This window comes from Phocoena sinus, chromosome 7 (genome assembly GCF_008692025.1).
Source record: "Phocoena sinus isolate mPhoSin1 chromosome 7, mPhoSin1.pri, whole genome shotgun sequence".
NCBI lineage: Eukaryota > Metazoa > Chordata > Mammalia > Artiodactyla > Phocoenidae > Phocoena > Phocoena sinus.
The window spans coordinates 86,722,659-86,742,033 of NC_045769.1; the positions used below are offsets into that span (position 1 = coordinate 86,722,659).

Consider the following 19,375-nt stretch of genomic DNA (forward strand, 5'->3'; position numbering starts at 1 on the left):
AATCTATCCTGTTTTAATATTTTTTGAAGGCTTACAAAGTGCTAATCATTAAAGCAGTGATTCCCAGCCCTGGTTTTGTGATAGCCTGGGGTTATCTCCAATTACCTCATAGATCTTGAAAAAGCAAAATTCCAAAAACTTTTCAAAAGAAAATTAATTATTGTTTTATTTAATTTGAAATATAAATATCTGCCATTGGAGACAGAGTGTGTCACAGTGGGACTTGATAGGCTGGAATATTGTAAAAAAAAAAAAAAAAGCAAGCAACAATAGCCCATTGAAACTCCTCAAAGCTCAAAATCATTATGCCTTCCCCCCCACACACACACACACACAAAAAAAGAAATGCTATTCTTACTCTTAGGAACTTGAATTCTAACACACACCTTATGAGAGGCACAGAAAGGAACTAGGACAAAACCCATTCCAGGACATTTCCTCCAAAAGAGTACAAATAAGGTGTGTCAAACATTTTCTTGAATAAAATAAATACGATAATATCTAATAATACCATTGAACTATTATATGTGCCTAAATTACATTTATACTAAGAAATGAGAAAATCTCTGGAATAGGACCAGAGTTGCTTTTTAATTGTCCATTAGAAAAAGCAAAGAATAAAATCGCCCGTAATGATTTCCTTTTGAGATCATTCACCTTATTTTTAAAATACAAAAATCAAAAACATATTGAGACGCATGGTGAGGCTGAGCAATAAAACCAAAGCAAACTGTCTCCTTTCCTCAGCTCAGGCTCTACAGCAAGCAGCTACAGCAAGCCCACAGTGCCAGCTTGAGACTGGCAAGGCAACTAGCACCGCACAAAACAAAATCTGAATTCCTCAGTTCTTCGATTCCACGGAGGACATCTCTCTCTCCTCACCTTTCTTTCTTTTCTTCTGAATTGAGGTCTTTCTATTTAGGGATGTTCTTTCATTATGTGAGGTGCCTCCTAAGCCAATGAAAAACAATGACAATCTTATTTTCACATGAAGATCCCTCTCCCAGGGCCATATTCCATGAATGAATGGCTTGTAGGACAGACCACTAATAATAAACTCCACCAACTGTGCCAACACAAGTGTAAGAAAAGCCCGGGGAAGCTAAGGCTGGCCAAAGGAATTCTACCATACCTGCAGCAGCTGACTCCTTCCAAGAAAGCTGTTGAGATTGCTTGCTTATTTACTTGCTTATTTGCCAGGAAGGTATTCCTTTTTTTAAAAGTAAAAATAAATAGCTCCTACAACCTCTTCCCTGTTTTGAAATCACTATTTCTAGTAGAAAATAAATTCGTAAACTTCATCTGTTAAGATACTGGAGAACTATACTGAACAAAACCTACCAGTATTTGTTGAAGGAGCGATCCTATACTGGCTAGGAAAGGAACTGGGAACAAGGAGGTCATTTCCCATTCAAATTTAAATGTCACCATGAAACAGTGTCAAAAAATCAGACACATCAGGAGTGATTGCACATGTCACAAACTCATCTCGCACAAACTCATCTCATCTGACCTCCCCAACACTTGTACTGTGAGTGTTACTGTCACTGAATTGTCTGGATTCCAAAGAGCGTTCTGGCTGAGCTCTCACCCACCCTATGGATTAACTAAGACCTTTTTTTTTTCCCTTTAAATCTCAAGATTGTTTTCCCCCTGCAACACAAGAGGCTTTTAGTCCACCTACCCAACATCAATAAGCTGACATGCAAAGAAGAAAACAACTTGGTTAACTGTTGAAACAATATACTTTTTTAAAAATCCACATGATTTATTACACAATTTAATTCATTTATTGGGTAAAACGTAAGCTCTACCCATTACTCAAGCCATCCTCTCTCCCACTCTTTTCATTCATTCTTCATCCATTCAACAAATATTTATTGAGCAACTACATTCAAAGCACTTTGCTGAGCACTGAGTTTGCAGCACTGGATAAGACAAAGCAAGTCCTGTCCTCTGGAGCCAAAATTCTCCTGGAGAGAGTGGCCTGCTTCCTAACAAGTGCGGGAAGAAAATAGTCGTGGACATAATATTTCAGGTTGGTTGTCCCGGGAAGAGCTCTCTAAGGCTAGGATGTTTATTTGAGCTAATTTTCTGCTCGAAGAAAAAGCCAGTCAAAAAAAAAAAAGTAAAAATGTCCTACGGTGAGAATGAGCTTGGTCAGTCAAGAGACAGAAAGGAGGCAGGAAGGCTGAAGCATAATGAAAAACAAAATAAGGTACGCCTGGAAATTTAAGGGACTTGGAGGCTGGAATCTGTTCTAAATGCAATAGGCAGCCTTTGGAGAATATTAAACAAGGAAGTGACTTGATCTGATTGAAGCTTTCCAACAGCAGAGTGTCAGCTCTCTGGGGAGTCTAATGAAGAATCAAAGCACAGAAGATTCAGGATATATTTTAGAGTCAGAGGAAGAAAAGGGATCAGAAATAACTGTCATGTTTTTACTTGAACAGCTGAGTGTATGGTAAGCCATTAACTGAGATGGAGATGATTGGGAGGAATACTTCTATTCCTTCTCTCTTAGGTGCGAGAGGTGGAAATTCACCTATTCAGCTTTGTCCAGCAGCAGTCCTTGAAAGCATGAAAAACGGACTTTTATCAGCTTTCCTCATTTTTCTTATGTTCTAGAGTTCTATTTAAATCACAGTATTCTAGGTTGCTGGCATGCTTTTCTACTCCACTCCCATCAACTTCAAATCCTAGTTTAAAATCCAACTCCTCTAAGAAAACTTTGCTGACTGAAACTATCCACATAATGATTACTCCTTATTAATATCCATTCTTTCCATTTTTATTATAAATCTGTTGCTCTATTTTTGCTGTTGGATTTAGACCAGATTCCTTGGCCTTCTTTTCTTTTTCAGCCTCCAACTGCCCCACCTCCCAACTGCATCCTTTGCGTATCCCCAGTGCCCCACCGAACTCTGTGCTACCCAAGCCTGAGCTCTGCTCCCTCCACAACTGTTCTCTAACTGGTATTCCCTCCTCATATTTCTACCTGCCTCACAATCCAGCCAATCCTTTAATACTCAGATCAAGAGACCTCTTTTCCAAAACCATTTTTGACCCCTCCCCAGTCAGAGGTGATTCCTCTCCCCCCATCCCCTAGGAGGCAGTGGAGTATAATGGCTAACATTTCCAGCTCTGGAGTCAGGCTCTCAGCTCACAGGCCCACCTCGGCCTTGTCTTAGCTGTGTTCCTTTGGGTAATTTATTAATATGTATAGTTCTCTACTACTTCATCTGGAAAGTTATAGGGTGGGGAGGGAGGAAGTAAGAGTACCTATAACTCATAAAATTGGCCTGAGGATTGAGATGACACACCTAAAACATATCATAAAGTCTGACACATAATAAGTACTCTTCAGTGTTGGATAATTTTGCTATTTTCATTTCAGCATTCTTCGGCTCTCCTGTAAAAATAACAATCTACCTTGTGTGTGGTTGTCTTTAACCCATCAGATTAAAAGCTCTCTGAGGATATAATGGTGCCTTTTTCATTTTTGTATTTAGTAGATATTTTATGAATATCTAGTGATAAATAAAAGCTGAACATAAAGTAAACAATTTTAAAGATTTTCATTTCTTTTGCCCAAATAGACTGATTCTTCTTAAAGTAGAAATACTATCTTTTTGCTTATTTTAAAATTGCATATTGGCCAGTATGCACATATACTGTGTGTATATATATGTATATACACACACTATATATGCTGTGTATATATATTATACAGTCTATATTTTCATTTGTTTTGAATTTTCTGAATTAAGAAACTCCAAAATAATCAATACTAGTAATGCATGTATCATACTAAATCCACCAGTGATGCTGATTTTAAAAAGGAATACTATCTCTTCATTTATCCTAAACATAAGGAATTATCCCAATGGGGGCATCATTCCAACTCACAAAACTCTTCAGGCTTCTGAAGACCCAGCGTTAGCAGGAGGTTCTTATTAGCGACATGTGCCTTCTCATCAACAATCAACTAATATTTATTGGACAAAGCGTGGATGCAGCATACCATGCTGTGTGCTTTGTACACATTTTCGAAATATGAACACACTATCTCTGCTCTCTTACATGTCAGGAAAGACAACACTCATGACCCTAATAAATAATAAAAAACATACATATCTCTATAGGTATCTCATCTCATAGAAGAAGGAAAACCTTCAATCAGCAGGTAGGTCTTGACAGGCTTTGAAATATGACAAGGACAGTGTCTAGTGGAGAAATAAAGGGAAAGAATGTGGATTTGAAACTCAATCAAGGGTCAGTTGTAGTTTACTTTCTTTTTAGCTAAGTACGACATGCTAAAATAGGGATAAAAACTAGATTAAAAGATAAACTTGGAGTCTTTGCATCTTTCTTCACAATGTACCACTTAAGCTAGAAAGGATTTCCCATGGTTTCTAGTAAACATAATGTTATTATATTCTTTGTTCCTAGATTATCTTATATCCCAATAATTATAGATGTGAATTACCCAACCCTGCCTAAAGAATGTCATTTTTCTCTGGTGATGAGCTGGCAAAACTCCAGAATAATTATGCTTTGATATAATCCATTGTAGTTTTCTCTGGTTCATTTGCTTTTTTCTTTCTTCACCTTTCTGTCCTTCATTTCTTCCTTCTTTTCTTTCCTTTCTTCTTTTGAGTTTTTCAGCATTTGTGAATAATCTGGTCAACCTTCCAACTAACAGTCTGTGTCTTCAGCCACTAGTCAGCAGCTATATTCTATTCCACAGACTGAGTTATTTAACTGCACAAGTCCTTGTCTCCAATACACACTCTTCTTTTCTCGGTTGAGTTATAAAACATACTTTTTTCATCAACCTCTAAAAAAAAGTAACAAAGACTCCATTCTTACACACAAACTCAAGAATCCAGGATAATTTCCCATGTAGCATCCATTTAAACTCTCAGTATTTCCATATTACAATCTAACTGCCTATGGCACATCCTGAATTCTGATAAAAACTTCTCCAATTCTATCTGTAAAATTCATCTCTCTTGATGTTTGACTGACAAACTACCTAAAGTACACTCAAACTGAAACAAGAGGGTAATAAAACCACTGAGATAACCATTCTCTGCTTGGATTCTTAATTTCTACATACTTCTTTATTCGTATCTAGTACAGCCTCCATGGATTACACGTTTGAATTAAATAAAATTTTGGCCTATGTCTTTCTGCCTCCTACATTTTTCTCTGCTCAGCTACTAATAGTTATTTTCCATTAGCATTCAAGTTAACTTAGTGGCGAAATCCATAATCTCAAATACAAAACTGTTCAGCTCTAACTGAAAGTAAAGGACATCTCCTAATTTTGTACCCCACATTTACACCTCAAAATCGTTGTAAGAAAACCACTCTTACCTTTCCTGTTTGTTTGTTTTTAATCTCCAGCCTCAACAAAACAACCTATGTTAAAATTGAGGACATTTATTTTAATTCATCGAAATTGGTCTTTGCCACTGCATTGTTTGCCTTTTTGCCACTGAAAAATTGGGACTTAGAGAGTAATGAGTGAGAGAGGGCTCTGGAAGGAAAAGACATTATTTGATATAATAACATCATAATAATACAGCTCTTTCCCCACACGCTTCAAAACTGGCTCAGAATTTAGGAAATGGAATGCAATTACTTTTTTAAGTGGGAATTTAAGTAGGAAGTTAAACAGTTTAACTACTTTATTTTTAAGTAGTAAGCTCCCACAGGGTGGATTTTGCTGTTTTTATTTACTGCTGAATCCCCATGTCTAGAACAGGTGCCTGCCACATGGTAGGGGTTAGCTCAATAGAAGTTAAATGAATGAGCTACTTTACCAAAAAAATGGTGAAACTTGTTTACTAGCTGTCAAAAGTAGGTTCCTTCATGCATAAAATAGCATCAACTGTGTAATTTGCCCCTACTTCCTCCTTTTGCAGAAAGCCAACAAAAGAACTGTAACTTTTTACCTAAGGATCAAAGGTGTCAACCTATTGGCTCATGCTCCTTTAAAGTCCTGGATAATAGTCTTTGGTTATTTTTAGATAATTTCTTTTGTTTCAAGCTTGAAAAGACGTATTAACAAAGATCAAAAAATAAATCACTGATTCAGAGCAGGAAAATGCATATTAAGAAGTTCAAATTACAGTATGTGGAAGCTGTGAGCTAACCTTCCCAGAATACAAGTCAGATCTAGCTTTAGATACTAAAGTACTATATTGGTCTCACTTGGGACCCATCAACATAAAAGGAATGAAGAGAACTTGAAGAGTTTAAAGTCTGAAAAGGAAAGAAGAAAATAATTTAACAATTACAGAGTGACCCATACATTCTCAATACCTGAAACAATAAGCCAAGAGGTAGAAAAATACAAACTAAATTGTAATAATGGTTAACTCTAGGTTGGTGGGATTTTGAGTGAGTTTACTCTGACCCATAATTTTCCAAACATTCTCAGTAAGTATGTAAGACTAGCAGAATCAGAAAGAAAATAATACACATACTTCTTAAACCAAGAAAAAAAACAAGGCTAAAATCATGTGATACATGAAGAAAAATTAAAGGATTGAGATTATAGTTGGCCCTCCATATCCGTGGGTTCTGCATCCACGGATTAGCAGGGCCTACTCTATGCTTTGTACTGAGTGTTTCGTATAAGGAACAAAAGCATCCTTGGAGGTTTGTTTTTTGGTTTTTTTTAGTGGGGGGGAGGGTGTCCTAGAACCAATCCCTCGCAGAACCCAAGGGACAACTGTATATAGCCAACTAAGAGAAAGCACATTGGTGATTTTAACAGTCTTCACTGTTTAAAGCAGCTATTAACCTAAACCTACTGCAAAGCATATAGAATGGACTTATTTCTTGGTAAATAATTATATATATATATACACACACATATGTGTATGCATAAATACACACACATACACAACATATACACACACACACACATACTGACAGGGAGTAAGATTCTTAGAGAAAGGGCAAAGGCACATAAACCATGTGAAAAAAGAAAAAGCATCTATATAATTAGGATATCATTTAAGGCAGCAACTCTTATACAGTGATGAGATGTGAAGATGGAGAACATGAACAAAGGTAAAGGAGTATGCCTTCCCAAGGGGACACTGAAGAATGTCAGGAAAAGGAGACATGTTTAAAGTAAAGGCTGAAATAGAATGCCTATCGTGCTGCAATCAAGGCATACCCTTGGAAGTGTCCAATGTGTGAACATACATTCTGGAGTAGAAAAATGTTTGAGAATTCCTAACCTACCATCTGCAAGGTGAAGGATTCTGGAGAGCCCAAGACAACATGGGAATGGGAAGTTTCACTTGCAGGGTCATTAGAAATGAAAGGTCTTGTCAAAAAGAAAGGACCCAAAATTAAGCTCAGTTTGTCTCACAAAGCTGATTGGAAGCTTTCCTGATATCTGTATATCTTGATCCGAAATTATCTGGTAGAATACAGCCCAAAACCTAGTAACTTCCTTGACCCATTCTGTGGTCAAGGAGTTGTATTATTCTTAACAAAGCTGTCATTTGTAACCAGTTTCTTTCCAGTTGTCACAGAGATAGTAAATAAGAAATGAACAGTATTCACATAACATAAGGTGGCCTCTCTCAAGTGTCATAATTGTACCATAAAGAGAGATATCAAGAAAATATGCTCTCAAAGGAATTGCTCTACTGGCACAATATCAGGAATGTTATCAAATGCCATGGTTAACTGGAGAGACACTTGGAGGATACGGGGTTTTCCAGGCTCTTGAAATCACATTGTATAGGTATCTATTTCCCTTTGACCTCACAACAATGACAATCACCAGGTATATCTAGGATTAAAATGGTTTGGGTCAATTCAAACTTTCACACCAGATCTGGACAAAGCAGATAGAAAACACAATCCAACCTAAACCATCCATTCAGGATAGGAGCCCCTTCCAGGCTCTCCAATTCCTCAGGCAGTGCTACAGCTGAAAACACACTCAAAGGAAGCATTCTACAAGAAATTCAACTGGCTTCATTCTTCAAAGAGGAGTAGTGAGGTTTTACCCAGCACCTACTATGTGCTGGCAACTGTACTGAACATTTTACATCCATTATTTCTTTGGGTTCCTGAGACTGTCCAGTTCTTGCTACTCTCTCTAAAGTTAAATTTGGGGAAATTCTAAGGTCCCTGGAAGGCCCCCATCAGTAGTAGCCAGAGAGGTGTTTAGAATAAGTCCAAGACTAACCTAGTCCCAGTCACTCAAAGAAGGCTACATAGTACAACTGGATGGAGAGGAGTGGAAAATTGTTGTATTATGGAAGGCCTGATGCCACTACCTTGCATCAGAGCAAATTCTGAAGGAGTTCCAAACCTGAATTATTCTCCTTAGGGTTATTAACTCACCCTATTTGGCTCTTATATACCTCACTCACCTCTCTTTCTCTCTCTCAGGTTCTATGCCCTCATGAGACAAAAAGGGTGCACAGAGTTGGTGAGAGGTGACAAAGATCAAAGGGCAGCATCACCCTGCTGTTCCAAGGTGTTAGCCCTGGGACTCTACTGTTACTCTCACTTCCACCCACAACCCTTTTATTTTCTGATGTATATTGAACACTGACCAGAAAGCTTTCTCCATTCCCATTCCCTACTCTCTATCTCATCTCCCTTTCCACATCCTATTCCCTCTACCTACACGTACACACACACACACACACACACATTCTTACACACCTCCTTTTTGCTTTAAAGGGCTCTGAGTACTCATCAGAGAGAAAAGGAAACATTCAGACCTCACATGTACCCCAAGTCAAATTCTGACTTGGTTTGGGGGTGGTTTCAATTTATTAGTTTCGTTAGTTTCACAGTCACTAATCAATGCCATACAAGAATCAATTTCGAATACCCTTCCTTGAAACGGAGTTTTGACGGTCCTAGTTTAGGGCAGAGGCTAAAACTAGATAGCATGTTTTTACATCACTTTTGTGAATACAGCATGTTGGCAAAAGATTATTAAATAACTCTTGTTGCCAATTTCCCTTTGTTATCCACATCTCAGAAACCTGCACAACTCAGCTGCATGTGAAACGATGCAGAAGCATTTTGGTGCCAGCAGCGATGCACCCGTCAGGCAGAGGGCCACATGGGCACTGGAGAGGTCCCTCTTTAAAAGTCAGCATTCCCTCCCAAATGTGTCCTTCCTATTCTCTAATGCTATTTAAAGCCACATAGGGCTCTCTTACTTCCATCTGAGTAGTAGGCTCTTCGCTCTGTTCCTCTTCTGGTCTGTACTGAAGAGATGTAAAGGGAAAAGCCTCAAAGGTGGGAAGTTATAAGTTTATGTGCAGCAACAAGGCAGCCATATCCTTCTGCTTTCCCCTGAAAATCAAGCATCACCTTATCGTTTCCTCACCAAGATTAACTCCTGCTTCCTGAAGAGTATTTCTGAGGTAGAAAGCAGAGGTGGTGAAAAAAGGGGGAGCTGAAAAGTCCAATCTGTCAAGCTCCATTTTAGAAGAAAGGAAAACTGAAAAGTGAGCGTATTTAACGTGAGCCATTTCCTGCACTCAGGAGGGAAGAAAGCGCGCAGTAACTGCATGCTGGAGGAGATCCGCACTGGTGTTATCTCTGACCTGCAGCTTAGCCCCAGTGTCTCAGCTGCCAAAAAGCTCCCATTCAACGTTGTGCTGAGTTCATCAATGCTCCACGTGTCAGGATCCTAACAGGAAAAAGCAGGACAGACAGTCTCTCCATTCAACCGCCTGGGGACCCCATGACAACTAAAATCCCCTCGCAGACCGTCCATATCAACCTTCGGCAGGTCAGAGCACACAACCCCTTCAGAACCACAGGCTCAGGCCCACACCCTTTCCCCCCCGTCAACATTGTCACTTTAAACAGAACATCGAGCCTTATCACGAAACCTGAAGTAAGTATGACAATTAAGATGGATTGCAAAGCCTGCTTGTGCTTCACAATTAACAATCGCTTGGCAGCGGGTTCCACACAACTGTTGGGAGGTATGGCAAGAACTTTATCCCTGCTTAGTGCTGCATTAGCATATTTAGTAGCCTGCAAGACATAATTCCTAAGACATGAACATATTTTTGTCTTTTTAAAAAATCTGCAATTAAGCTATAATATGTAGAAACTCTGCACCCGGCAATCAACGTGCAAACACCAAGATGGAGCTGGGGGAGAGGAGGGCAAGCGAGAGAAATGTTCCCCCAGTGCTGATAACACCCTGAACCAGTAACTGCTTCCAGTGTCATGGGTTAGCTAGAAAACTGTGGCTCCTTCCTGTCTGTGACAAATTTGGGGGTGGGGGGGAGGACCGGGGCTGCCCTGCTGATGGCATCAGGTGATTGCTTTGTTAGAGCACAGCTATGTGCTTTAAACCCACAGATGAAAAAAAAAAAAATCAGACCCGAGCTGACCCTAGTGTTTCCTTAGCAAACTATGCTTTTTTTCACAGAAACCACTTTCTGATTCTCAATCTCTGAGTAATAAGCGATGCTGATAAAAATCACTTTTATTTGACAAGTGTGAGGGCTCTTCCTCAAGTTGTCCGTGATTTTCCCTTACTTGCTGGCCCATCTACCACACTGATGAAAAAGGATCAGGGAGCACTGTGCCTGGACCAACCTTACCAAAAACACAAGCTGGGTACTGTCCTAACCTTCTCTAGTGCTTTCACTGTACACGCTTGGCCCTAGAGTCCAAGCAAGCTCCGGGTGGGGGCTGAGGAGAAAAAGAAACACAGCGAGATCTTTCTGAGACAGCAGGACTTTGTCTTTCTTGATATCTGGGTTGCAAGAAGGCAGGATATCCTGCCAAATATATTACAGCCATGAGACCCACCTTGTGACTTAAGACACTGAAGAAGCTGAGGAGCACAGAAAACACAGGTGTGTGTTTCTGGGAAAGAAACCTCACCCATTTACTCTTTTGTAAAAGACAGCGTACACACACACACACACACACACACACACACATATACACAGGCACATGCACAGACACACGCGTGCCCCCACTTTAGGTGAGCAGGTCTCCAGTGGCATAAAAGCAAGCATATGAAAGTAACAAATGCGATTTAGCACACAAAGTCTTTCTTTACAAAACCAGAAGAGTAGCAGATTAAAGCACCTGGCAGTCTTGGCAAGCCAAAAGAAAATCTAAGCTGTGACAAAACAAAACAGGTGTACAGGTATAAAACTTTTGCTTTCCAATAATGCCCCTCTCTTCACTGGAATGCTCTGACAGGTGCAGAAGTTCAAGTTACAGTGGGGAAGTGGCAAATAAATACACAGTATTAGCGTCTGACGTGCTTGCTGAGCACCGGGGATGTTAATAACTGGCAAGGTACACTAATCTCTGATTGCAACATTTGGTTTACCTTAATCTGGAGGGACAGCTGTATTAAAGAGGGAATTATACTAATCAGTTCAAGGCCCTTGCATATAAAACTTCCCATTAGGCTTAAAGTACACCAGCTTATGCTCATTCTCTAGGAGCCTTACATCTGGTTCTGAATAAGGCTGCCTCTCATTTGCAAGGTACAAACTGAAAACAAGGGGGAGGGGGGCTGACAGTTGCTGGAGGATGGGTGATAGAAGAGTAAGCTACTAATTCTTTGAAATTTTTAACAGCACAAAACTAGCTTCTAGGCATCTTAATACTAAAAGGGGAAAAAAAAGCATGTGTTATCAACCCTAGGCCATTTTTTCCTGTTACCGGAGGTGACCAACATAAAATAAAATTGATGATGTCAGTCAAAAACAGCTAAGCACAAAGCTTGGCTTTGTTATCTTAAGTCAGAAGGTATGATAGGCCATGCCATATGGCTCTAATCCGCCTCTATCTCCCATCACCTAACAGGAAACCTTCATGTAGCATGACCTTATTTGGCTGGTTCCAGGTTAGGGCTGCCCAAAGGGGATTTTTCTGTTTCTACTATATCCAAGGTTTATGTTGATTTTTTTCTGAGCCCTGCAAACTATAAATCCGACTGATTACTCTGCACTCTTTTGCTTGACTGAGCCTTTACAATCAGACATCCCCGTTAACAATAAGCTCCTAATGAATCAAACATCTATGGCATTAGTTTCACCTAGCTGCCTCTTTCCCATGCACTGTGCTGCTTTGTCAGACCTGGTTTGATGAGAAAAGCTAGTGACACTTGCTGCACCTATTGATAAACAATTCAGTAATGAGGAGCATAACAAAAATTACCTAAAACAACCTGATTAAAAATGACAGGCAAGGCTTACTCCATTGCTCTATAGCGAAGGTAACTCTGGTCCTGCACTGGGAAAATAACGAGGTAAAATAAAATTTCCTTCTTTATCAAGGAGTTCACTTCTGAATGTGTGTTTATGAAGAGATTAAATTTTTCCAGTGAAGTTTTAAATTCTTTCAGATTATGTGATTATCAATAACATTAGGGACTCATAGAATTCAGGATGCTTGTCCTTCAACTTTCTGAGATGAACTCCCTGCTTGTTCTGCTTAAAGTTTCTGAATAATCAAACTAATATTGAGACCTTCACTTACTTTCTTAAATGTGAATTTAGTCATTGAGAAACTCATTCGTGCAAGTGCTAATCATTAGGTAAGTATAGCGTGGGCACAAAAAGAGAGATTCTAAGATACAAAAAAAATTTTGGAACAAAGTTGAAAAAAACTTCATGGACAAGATTATCTTCCTAAAAGGAATAACTTAACCTTACCATGGACATTGAAGTTTCTTTCATTGGGGTCACCCAGGGGACCTTTGCAACTTCAAAACAAGCTTATACCCAGGGGAGGCCAGGCCTCGTGAAAGCTTGATTCAAAGACAGAAACGTGTGGGTTTTGCAATTGTGTGGCAGCATGTTGGGAGGGTTTCCATCAGTGCACAGATGCACTTGAAAATCAAATATGGACATGGGGAATGTTTTTTGGAGATGGCAAATGAGTGCTGATGACATGTTTATACTTCGCAGATGGATCCAGTACAGAACCATTTTTTGTAAAGAAACAATATCCACCATTTGCTAATTCTTTTTAAACAGCTACAAAATGGTGGCACAAAAAGTGAATATTCCCATCATACATACTCCACCTGTTCATTGGTCTTACAAATGTCTTCCATCCTGACTGTAATCAATGACTGTTGTAGTCTTATTTTTTCTCAAATGTTATCCAAAAGAATATGAAAAAAGAAACACAATACACAAAGGCATTTGGAAGAGCAAAATGATTTGAAATTAATTTGCTACATATGAAAAAATTAGAAAATGACAAATGCTATTAAGTAACAAATGCCGATTTAATCCTGAAAAAAATGCATCTTCTTATTGGCATATTTCCTCCTTAAATGTGATATCAGAGCAATTTTTGAACATTTTCTACTTAGAGTCTAGAATTGTCTCCTTTATTCCTTCTTTTGGTCCCACCTTGGATCCCTTAGGTATTTGAACCTCTGGAAAATGCAAACACTTAGCATAGTATAAACACTAGTTGTTGCCTTATTACTGATACATTATAGTGACAGTTTATAGTTATAAATTATGATAACCTGGAAATGCACAATATGTATAGAATATGTATTTATAAGAAGATAATGTATTTATAAGAAGATAATCTAAAACATTTAACTACCAAAGAACATTATTAATGGCATTGTAAATCTGCTCAGTAGGAGATATCAGGATAATCAACTCAACTTATTGCCACCATCAATAATATTAACTTGCCATTTCAGGTATGAAATATTGATAAAAGTGACTCACCTCAAAGATGTAGAGACTGTAAAACAATGAAGAAGATATGGATGTGAAATATAAAACCTAATAGTTTGATCATTTAAAATAAATTCTGAACACATTTTCAGACTTGAATGAGTATGTTTTTTTAAGTGTTCCAAAAAACATATAACATACTGAAATTAATTTTTTCTTAGTTTTGGTCAGACAAATTAACTTTTCCTGATTTTTTTACCTTTCTTGCCATCTATATTCAGAACCTACTGAATTCCACAGCTAACCTTTAGTCAATCATGTTTTTCTTCTAAGAATTAGTTTGAGGTTAAGAATTAGAAATAGAATATGAATCCCAGAAAACAGCCAAACAGCCTGAGACTGGATAATAAAATCTTGAGAATATATATAAATCGACATGTTCTTTCAACCCTGTTGTTTCTGGCAGTGTACCAAACATAAATCTGCAGTTCTACATTCTGTGATTCTAACACCTTGTTATCCTGGAACTAACAAAAGCCTGTGTACTCTTCTCTAAATAAAGCAAGTTTTCATTTTTATTGCTGGATTTTTGACACATGTGAATAAGGCCAAAACATTTTATAAATTCTTAATTATTTTTTGCCTACCCATCAAAAAAAAGTTTTAGTCAAAGGCTTAATGTATTCTTAGAGTTCCACAGAAAATTTTATTTAGTACTCTATCTAAATTAAACTCATTGAACTTTGGAACAGTCAAGAAAAATGAAAGTATATCCTCCCAATTTTAGCACTTATTACATAGTTATGTTCTAATCATCATTCAACAAATGCACAGACCATAAAGATCTATGGAAAAAATTAAAATCATTTGTTTCAATTTCTTTATTTAAAATATTAGGAAAAGGAGGTCCGAGAGGCATTATCACTATTCGAGTTCACATAACTAGACTATTCCTGGAAATCATGTTTTCTGAGGCTTGCTTTATTCTACCAAACCATTCTGTTTGCAAATTTTGTAATATTTAATTATAGTGGACTAATTTTATGTTATTAGTCATTTATTCACTAAGTACTATATTAAGTAGCATATTATACAATAATACAGTGTTTAGAGAACATCACGCTTAGAGAATAAGTGAATAATAAAATAAAATTAATAAAACAGATTCTTACAATGCCTAAATTGTTGCCTGCATATAAATTCAACACCTGTTTAAGATCACTAGACTATGAGTCAATAAGTTAATTATGTGATAATACAATCAGGTCCCCACTGCCAAGCAGAAGTTATGTAAGGGTGCTACTTAACCAAAGAACAGCTTAAATATAGGGACCTTGTATGTTACTCTGGTCCCTGCCTGTCTCTTTAGCAGAGAGATCCAGGGACAGAACACTCACTGTAATCCTGATCATGCCACTTAACATTCATATACGGAAGAACCAGAGAGCTTTTCTACATCAAAGTCAATATTGATACGCAAGGTAGTCCAGAGGGCAACCTTTTAAAGCTTGAAGTTTATTATCCACTATTATCTTCCGGATATGCTTCCAAATGGGGAGAACAGTGAATATTCCCAAGTTAAGTCATCCTTACTTCACAGAGCTGAAGCAGTTTTCCTGAGCCCCAGATTTAAATGTGAGAAAGCATGGCTATCTCACAAGCATGTTGGACTAATTCCCAAAGGGATCATGGGTATCTGAATAGTAGCTGGTGGGAATCCATGGCTTGTCACCTCTATCCCTAATTTCTGGCAGTAGTCACAACTCTGCCAACAATTATAGGTGATATATGTGTAAGAAGACAATATGTTTCTCTCTGCTATGAAAGGGTATGCATTCATCAGACTGTCTTTAGTACAAAGAAGGGAATTCTTCCACCAATGAAAGTTAAAAGTCACAGATGTCTGCCTAATGATGATACTGAATACTTCTTAGTTCACATGTACATCTTTACAACTTAAGATATTTATCCAACACCTCCAAGCTGGCTGAGTGTTGTTAACCAAAGAACAGCTTAAATATAGGGACACTGAGTATCAGATATGGCTTTAGGCATTTTGAAGTAAGATGCCCTGGACTTTCCTAAATTTGTTCTAAGAAATGTTCTGGATGGAGTCTGTTCCCACTGTTAGCATTAGTTATGTAAAGGTGTATGTGAGTCTGATTTTTCTAACTGGGTCAGTTGGCTAGTTTATGTTTATCCATATATTAGCTGTAGTGATTCATATATCCTAATCCTAATTAGGATTCAGACATAGTAATTGGTATATAACTAAATATGTAATAATCATGTTCTTTTCTGTTATTTACATTATAATTATCCATTAAAATTCAGCCAATCAGAGAAATTCCCTGGTGGTCCAGAGGTTACTACTCTGCGCTTTCACTGCTGAGGGCCCGGGTTCAATCCCTAGCTGGGGAACTAGGATCCCACAAGCTGGGGGGCATGGCAAAAAAAAAAAAATTCAGCCAATCAAAGTAACATAACCTGTAGGCAAGCAGAAGTTTGGTTCTCATGTAAAAAGAACTTTAAAAATATCTTTTGAGTAGAATTTTAGACATTTATACACATGTTGAAGTTCCTTTAGTTTGTATTGAATTTGTCTTACAGTATTCCCATCCAGCATATTGAATGGCAGAATATTAGACTTCTTTTTACAGTCTTGAAATCCAATACTTTTGCTTATTACCTAGCTCCCACTGCTGACCAAGGAAAGATCAAGTTACATCTGATGTTGTTATTTTTCATTGGTGTAGCTAATTCTGCCAATGGCGATAACATTAGGACTGCAGTAGTTTCTACTTCCACTCTTCAGGGGCTACCAGTTTTTATAGTTACCTTAAGAAACCAACAGTAACCAGCAAAGCACAATCTCATCTTTTGCATATGTTCAGCTTTCTCATTCTATGAAACTAACAACGTCATGAAGGTTTTAGAAACTGTCATATAGTTGGACCCCTAACTGCATGGAAATTGGAAAAGAATTTGGAGTTCTATCAATAAAAAGTCAGGGAAAATTTGCATGGATAAGCTCCCACCTTCACATCAAAGGACACAACAGGATTAATATGCGGGGTTTACAGAATTGATCCCAAAATGTAGTCAGCTCCTAAGGAGTTCAAAATTCTAATATTTATAAAATACATTATTTTGTCAAATAGGTAGTCAGACACAGAAGACCTGCCATGGGTCCTCATTCCCCTCCAGCTAAGTTGTACAAAAGGGTTACTAACTCTCCCACCCTTATCCAAGTGGAGAATAGATGTTGTGTGGCTTTTCTGTGGCCTCTCCTGTCTCCACAGAAAGTCATGTTTACTACATATGACCTTTGCACTCTAACACTCCCAGACCTCTAATTATGTGCCTATTGTAACATCAGATGGAATCTTTTCACTTCCTTTTGCCTCCAAGAGTTTTAAATTAACTGAAGTCACTATATTTCATTGAGAACCATGTTATAACATTGTTCTAAACAATTTGTCTTAAATTATATACTACTAGAATTTTACTTTTTTTCAAGTAACAAATCATCTTAAAAGATACTAAAGTCAATTGTTTAACAAAGTGGATCACTAAGAATTTGAGTTCATTGAAGTCAATTTAAACTATATTCTACAATATTCCAATTAATTCATTTAATGCATATTTACCAAGTCCTAACATGTGCAAAGCACTGTAAATCAAAATAGACATAAATTTATGGAGCCTCAGGTCTCACAGTGGAACCAGTACTTCAAAATTTTTGTTCAATTATATGTTGATATATGAAGCTTTGGGGGTTTTTTTTTGGCATATGAAAATTTATTACTACCATGTTTTCACCATCAAAACTTAGTCTTTCCTTTCTGCCTTCACAGAGGGCCAAAAGAGAGAGATTGGCAACTTTGACAATGCGAACTCCATGTCGCCAAGGAGAGAGCATGACCTTCGCAACCAAATCCAGCAACCAGAAATCACTTTCCTCAATAAAATTTAAGCAACCATCACTGGGTAAAAAGATGATTTTTTTTCTTGCTGTTCTTAATCAGCTGGACCCTGAAACACTTTATGATGGCAGCATTTAGCTGTTTGGTTTCAACTCCTACTTTTTCCAGGACAATTTCCTTTGCATGAAAAGCACCTCCGAAAGGGTTGGCCTTCAGGGTTATGCCCAAATGGGCTTTCTTGTACTGTTTATCATGACACTTCTGATCTCATCCGTGGCCCCAGAGCTTCCTGGCAGTATAAAGACCATGACACTTGCTCATCCTGCTAGCACAAAAAGCCTGAAAAGAGCAGAAGCTTTTGAAAAGATTTTGCCTTATTTGATATAAACCAACTCTGTCATCTCTACTTCCTAACCAATTATCTCTTTAGCCACTCATATTGGTATATGATAAAGAAATTTTAACTTCTAAGAGCCTTATATGGTGAGCTCTATAGTGTAATGGTTAAAATAATGGGCTTTGAAGATGGCAGCGTAGGAAGATCCTGAACTCACCTCTTCCCATGGACATGACGAATCTACAATAACATATGGAAAAATACCCTCTGAAAAGACTTGAAAACTAGCTAAACACTTCCTTCACAACAAACAGTAAAAGGGCCACATGGAGATGGGTAGGAGAGGCAGAGACGAAATCTCGCCAAAAACCCCATGCCCAGCTTGGCGACCCACAGTCAGGAGGGATCTCACAAATCTGGAGCTTCTCTCTGAGGAGCAAGGGGTTCCTGCCCCACCCCAGGTACCCCAACCACTGGGATCTGCAACGGAGAGATGAGCCCCCAAAATGCCTGGATTTGAAAACCAAAGCTGTAGGAAACTGAGATATTTCTCCTAAAGGGCTTGCCCTGGGGACCAGCACAAAAGCAACAGTTTGAAAAGCGCCTAGACTATACGTGAAGGAGATTCATTTGATAAACCTAAAGTATCTTCTAGGAGAGCAGGGCCCTGCTGGGACTCTCTCTCTGGGGATGGAGGAGCTGGTAGGTACCATTTTTGTGCTGTTCCTCTACCTTGAGTAGCGCCAGCAGACACATCCTGACCCTGTGCTCTCTAGCAGCCCTGCAAAAGCTAGCAGGTATGCCCTGGTCCTATGATCTCCCACTAGCTTGCTAAAGCTGGCAGGCACAGACAGTTCACACAAGAGACGCTCCTTGATCATCTAGCTTTGGTGGCCGGGGGGATTGCATTCCTGGGTCCCACTGGACTCTCTGTAACAATCAGAGAAGATAGTTCTTGGCAGGCGACCACCCCCAGGGCACTGCACAGACAGCAGACTGAAACACACCCCCATCCCTTCTGTGAAAAGGGCTTATTTACTTGTCCTGGAGCTTCAGCCTGAGGCGCAGGCTTCAGATTTGCCATGCATCTAGAGGCCACAGAGGTGCACTCAGGAAATGCAGGCTGGGGAACACCATCTTTGTACTTTCCCTCAGCCTCACTACAGCTTGCTGGTACCTCCCAGAAAAAAGCTTATATGCTCATCTGAAGCCCTAATTTTTGCAAGTGTTGCCCAGGGAACACCTGATCACATGGACTAGAGGCCAGCAGGATTTACGATTGTGGTCCCACAGGAGTGCATATATTAGCATACTTTAAGTACTGCTGCCTGGCAGGCTGGCTTCCAATCAGCCTGAAACTAGGTGCTGACTGGGATTCCTCTTTTTGGAACACTGACAGGTCTTGGCACACC

General features: G+C 38.7%; 1 pseudogene; it reads right to left on the reverse strand.

The window, feature by feature from the left end:
* Positions 1-9,732: 9,732 nt before the first annotated feature.
* Positions 9,733-17,947, reverse strand: LOC116756381 (annotated as a pseudogene).
* Between the last annotated feature and the right edge of the window lie 1,428 nt (positions 17,948-19,375).